Consider the following 6,508-nt stretch of genomic DNA (forward strand, 5'->3'; position numbering starts at 1 on the left):
TCAAGGCCATGTGGCAAGCTACAGTCATGATGGCTGTTTTAAGTAGCATGTGTGTTGCTAGCCTCTTGTCCTTCTGGCTATACACAAGCGCTTAGCTGTATTTAAAATGTGCTCTCTGGATTACAACCATTATGCCAAGATCCAAAGAGTGTGTGCACCAGTGCTGCCTGGATTTTCCAATTCTAGCTTTGGTTTCTTGTGCTATGTTGGAAGATTCTCTGGAGAGTCCCTGACTTTCTGGAGTAGTTCTTGGGAGAACAAGGCATAGCAGGGGACTGGTGTGTGGGGAACAAAGTTCTGCAGTGTACACACAAACACTGCCTGCAGCTCTTTGGGCTGACTCCATGTCTTCATCTATTATGCTTAAAAGATTTGCTGCTTTGCAGGAGGTATGCAAATTATTTGTATTTTTCTTTTTAAATGGTACCAAAGCCTCCAGTACCAAGGTTTAACATAGGTCTCTGGTAAGTAGTACAAACTGGAGCTGGTATTGGTTGAATCTTTCATTTAATTGCTTTCGTGTTGCTTTTAGCAAAAAGAAATAAATAAAAGGTTTGGAACCTTTGCCATGTTAGATATATTTTGATACTTTTGCAGTCTTAGGTGCATTTGCATTTTTTTAAAAAAAATAAATATATAAGTAGAATACTGTATACCTGCAGCAGCCAAACATGCATGTTGGAAAATGACAGCATCTGTTAATATTTACGTTTCTAAAGTTTTGACTCTAATTATAAGATGAATATCTTTGAAGTTTTGTTGTGTTTTGTTTTTTTACTGCAGATTTTGTTTCACTTAAAAGAATCTTGCATACAAAGCAGGAGACCTTAACACAGAAATAAAAACATTTATGTACATATCTACTGGACATTTACTTCTGGGAAATAAGTGTAATCTGTATTGATACTTTGTTTGATTCCTAAATGTGAATCATGCTTTCGTATAGAGAATTACCCAAACATTAGAACAAGTTGCTTTAAGCTTTTTGATAGTATGGAGACTTACTGGAAATTCCATTTTTTGGCTTGCTCTGGGCTACGGGGGCTTCTTCTGACAATGGCAAGATTGGTATTGAGTGTGGAGGAAAGGATCAAGGAAAGCTAGATTGAGGGCGTTGGGAGAAAAATTGGGCAACATATGGGGCATGTACAGCAACAAACTAAGACCTCAGTTGACGGAGTGAGGGATAAGAAAATGGAAGCCAACAGATAGTGTTTATAGATGTCAGTTGGGGATTTAAAATGGGTTAGCAGATGGGTGAAGAGAGTTGGTGCGTCTGTAAGAGAGGGGAGGAGAAAGATGTCAGAAGAAAGCCAAATCTGTGATACATTCAAAAGAATGAGAAACAAAAACTTTGCAAAGCAGAACAAAGAAAGTAGATGAGGTAAAATATGATGTAAATCGAATGAAATAATGAAATTATTTAAACTTTGTGTTTCTCTTTGAAAAGCTTGAAAAGTTTAAATTTTACTGGTAGTTATTTGACATTTTGTATGCTTGTGTGAAATACACAGACCTCTAAAGTCTAAAAGTCTGTGTGTATGTAAAATTTGATACATACTCCTTAAAATATATCCATCCCCATCTTTGTTCAAGATACAGCAGGTCTTGTATGAGTGGAGAGCATTTTTTAAAAAAGCAATACGTCACCAAGCTGCTTGGATTGATGCATATATTTTCAGGTTGCAAAGAACAAAACAAGGTACTTTCCAGTCTCCAGATGTTTCAGTCATCTATGTCTGATTCATAACTGGAAGTCTGCCTTTTATTTATATATAAAAGTCAACAAAAGTTTATGAGTGAGTTCAGTGTACTCGGAACTCTCCTTTAAGAAGAGCAGTATGGCAGTGTTCCCAGAGCCTGCCACACCAGAGGTGGACCAGATCAACTTGTGAGTGTTATCTTGGCCTGCCTTGGCAAACAGCCAGACGTTGTGTATGCTAGACACCAGATGGCATGCCATTATGAGCGTGACAAGTGGGTCATCTGGCACGCTCTTTGTGGGATTGTTGTTACTGCATAATTTTTGGCGGGAACAAAACTTCCTTTTCCCTTTTTGAAAAAATTAACTGTTTCAACGGCTAATAGGTTTTTTACTGGAAGTATGCTCCTCCGTGTTCCTTCTCCACACATACTCATATTCTCTCTTTTTTGTGAACGGATGTAGATGGAATACCTCACCTAACAATCAAAATTATATTTCATTTTGTCCATGGTAATAGTTTTGATGTTTACATAATATATCTGTGCTGGAGAAGCATCTGTTTCCTCTGATCACTGAGTCTGATTATGCACCTTTTCCACAATAAAACATTAATCTGGTTCTTCAAAAAGTGTTAAAATGTTACTAGCCCTAAGCAGTAGGGTAAGGGAGGGTTTTATATTGAATTTTAAACTGTATGTAGCTGTTCCTTTTCTTCATCAGTCATACAGGGAAGAAAGGTATTAGGCAGAAATTCAACAGGTGCAACTTTCTTATCACATGGGGGTGAAGTAATGGAGTGGTTTTTGCTTTTTTCATATGCTGAATTTTTGTCATGCATAGGAGCCTAGCCAGGTGAAAAAGAGAGGGCAATCCTAGCTGAAGCAGATGTTAGTAGTCAAATGCTGTCAACTGAAAAATCATGAAAAAGTTATTGTCACACCTCAAGGTGAAAAAGTTAACTTTTATGATGGCAGCAAGGAAAAGCTAAAAAGGCACACCCCTCCCCAACGGACCTGACAACCTAATACGTAAGAAGCTGAGCTGTGGATTATTAATTTTTTAAAAAACAACAGAAACCTGTAAATGTTGTTGAGCCATCTCATAAGTGCTGTGACCCTGCCTTTAAAAGTTCACTGCACAGCTCTGCCTTGACAGCTCAATTCACACAACAAGCTTTCATGTCATTTCCTTTTGTCATAATGACTACAGAAAGGAGGACGAGGAAAGAAGACACCACCTGCTAAGGCCTTTCACAGCAAGCAGAAACTTGTGACAACCAACCTGGGTCCCCAGAGAGTCACTTCTTTGCCAAAAAGCATTCAACCAATTTGAAATGATCTACGTTTCGCCAAAAGTTCCAGATGCTTTTTCTTCCTCGTGTTTATTCAGCGGGGGGGGGGGGGATGCTATTAATATTACTTTTGCATGTGTGCGCTTCTAGGGTTAAATTTTTAAATGAGGGAATCAACTGAGTTTCTTAGTGAACTGAAGGAGTGGCGCATTGTTGGAGCATGTGTCTCATCACAGCAAAGATATTCTGATACATAAAGGCTTACATTTTCTTGTGAGAAGCTCAGACACTGACATTTTTCAGAGGTATGTATATTTCAGCTCTATCTTGCTATGGCTCCCAATATCTGTACCAACAAATTGAGTGCCAGTGGGCTTTGAATCCCTATTGACCTGCTAGATTGGAATAGACAAAGTGTGGTCATAGACCTCACCCTAGTCTGATGTGAACACAATCTAATCTATTAATCAGTTTTACTCTGAACATTTTTCCTGAGGAAGCTGTACATGTTTTCCGAGCTGACATACATAATGACAACAAATCCCTACCTCTGCTTCTCCAGTTCAACCACCCTTAGCTGTCCAAAGGTCTCGTGCTCTTTCAAAAGACTGCACTTTGTCCCATATGTTTGGAATTGCTTCCCAAATCACTTGTGTGATGAAATCCTTCCTCGAAACCCACCTTTTCCATTTAGCCTTTGCTACAACTCCCTATTTCCCAGTCTCTTGTGTAACTAAGACTAAGTGCATATACTAAGTGCACAAGAAATGATAACACATTCTTCTCATTTTGGCCCTACCTCTCCTTCTGTCTCCCTTGTGCTGAATTTTAGATTGTAAGCAAGCTGCTTTGAGCCAAAAGCTGACCTTGTATTCAAAAAACACTGACCCCTGATGTCAACCTTAAATAACTGTATCTGTATGTCAATTATAATAGCAGCTGCAACTTTTAGTTCTAGATGTCAGCTTGGGGTGGGAATGGATGTCCACTTCTTGGCCTGGTTGGCATGTAATGTTAAACCATAGCCAATGTTTAGTTATGGTTTTAAGAGAATTAGCAATGTGCTGGTACCCCTAAAAAGTCTCCATTTCACTCTCCCCTGCTCTGTACTGGAGCAAAAAAGCACAAGGCTTGGTTCTTTTTTTTACATGTGAAGTCAGGCTTGTGGGGGTTTTTTTGCTCCAAACTAACCATGAACCATAGCTAATCCTTTACCTGTCTACTCAGAAGTAAGTCCCATTTAATTCAGTGGTACTTACTCCCAGGAATGTGAAAATAAGATTGCACCGTACAATTATTCTCATTTCCATCCTCTGTGGTCTCCCCCCATTAAAGTCTTGATTGTAAACTCTGGCATAGGGGCCACTCGTGCTGTTACTCTGCCAAGTGCATTGACAGTACTTAATAAATATGACTGCTACTATAGATTTTTTTGTGAAGTTATTTCATGAATGGGTTGTTTATCAGATTACAGCATTCATCCTGGCTGCAGGTGAGTTCTTCAATGCCTCAAAGAACTCCGTCAGATCTACACAAGAGCCTTTTGTGCTTGTCTTTTCAATATCTCCATTAAACGTGATTAAGTGTCTGCCAGCTATTGATTTCTCTGAACAATATGACAGCTGCAAGGCAGGTGAAATGTAGATTTTACACCAAGTGCCCTCAAGCCACCTCAAAAGGAATTAAGCTTTATTCCATCGGAATCGTATTTAATTTGGTTGGTGCCTTGCCAGACTTGGTGCCCTCCTATAACCGACTTCCTTTCTTGCCAGTGGCCTATAATAACAAGAGGGGTGGAATTCTATTTGAGACAAGTGAAACCTAGAATGGTTGGTAGGCCAGGTGTTGGGACTTATCCGACCGTGTTGGAGTGGTGGTACCTAACTGCCATGTCTGAGGCGGTTGTTTCAGTTGTGAACTGAGAAGGGAGACAAAAATAACTGCCTATTACCAACTTGGATGGTAGGGATACTGGATTTTTTTCTGCTAAGTGCCATGTTTCTCATTATGCTACCCATGTGGGAAGGATCAAAATCCTACTGGGTTGTGGGTAGGTGGGTGTATAGACATTATCTCTGTATATAATCTTGGAAATTAATGGACCTGTCTCAATTATGCCTTTTAATTTCAGTTGATCTATTCTGAGTAAAGCTTGTCAGCTTGTCAGCTGTATACGACCCTTGGATCACTAACAGCAAAAACAGATTCTTGTATTACACAGTCATCTATTTATTAATGGGCCATAGGTTGCATAATGAGATAAATTTTGCAGAACTCAGTTGGGTGTTGAAGCACAGCATAGTGTTATAGGATTGAGGTGAGGCTCAGTGTCTACTTGGGATTCCCTCTACCCTTGTGACTGATTCTATAGTTGTGTGACTGGAAACTGCAAAAATAAAAGGACTGCTAAAACTGCAAAACCAGAACATTAAGTAAATAGCCCAGGCCAGGTTGGGTTAGCATCTACTTTTGTAGTGTAAGCTAGGACAATATCGTTTCACAAGAACCAAATAACTAGAGATAATTCAAGAGCAGCAAAAATAACATGTTTGTCTGCTTACCCCAACTTACACACAGCTGTAGGTGACTTATCAATGTGTAAGTGTGTCAGAGTGGATGTGAGTAAGAAGACAACAGACAGACAGCATTGGAATGGAGTCTGAAAACACAAGGCCTGATTTTGCTCTCCGAGAATCCAAGGCTTCAGAGTTCCACTAGAAATAAGATTGGGAGCAAAATCTGTTGGAGTCAACCTATCTGTGTGTACACACTTAAAACCTTGTGACCTTATTCAAAGGAAACCAACCCAGGCCATGACCTTGACCCGCTGAAAGTTCTCACTGCTCAGAGATCATGGCGTGTGTATCATCTGGGGGATCAAAAACATATTTTAAGAGTATATTACAGGGGAGAGAGCACATCAGGAATGGCCAAGTGCAGGTCAAATGAGGGCACCCAAAGCAATAGAGTGCTGCTGATCCTACCAACTTTTAACAAGATGTAGTGAAATGTTTACTAAGTTCTACTCAAAGATAAGTATGTGTGTTTGACAGACAGACAGACAGACAGACAGACGGGATGGTATCTTTGGCAGTGGGTCACTTTGTGTGTCAAATTCTGGTTATAACTGTCCAATGTGCACCATAACTATGAAGCTTTTCCTGCTCATTGCCATCAACTTGACTTTGTGAGTTACTGAGTTTTTGTGGCATACTCTTTTATCTTCCAGCACTCTCTTCTGTAGATGAAAGTAGTTCTCCAAGACAACAGAAGTTGGCTGTCCCCAAACTAAATGATCCTATAAAAGGATTTCCTTTTTGAAGAAAGATACATTAAGCTAAATTGAGCCTGATATCTAGAACATGGTATCTAGGACTTCTCTGGTACCTGGACTTGCACTTTTTATTATATTGTGGAATTGTAGGAATTTTGCATGGTGTACTGTTTTAAATTTGGCTTTTCATTCATTATATCTGTTTGTAATTTATTTATTTTTTGGTATAAATTGAATA

This window comes from Podarcis melisellensis, assembly GCF_964234715.1.
Source record: "Podarcis melisellensis genome assembly, chromosome: 7".
Classification (NCBI taxonomy): domain Eukaryota; kingdom Metazoa; phylum Chordata; class Lepidosauria; order Squamata; family Lacertidae; genus Podarcis; species Podarcis melisellensis.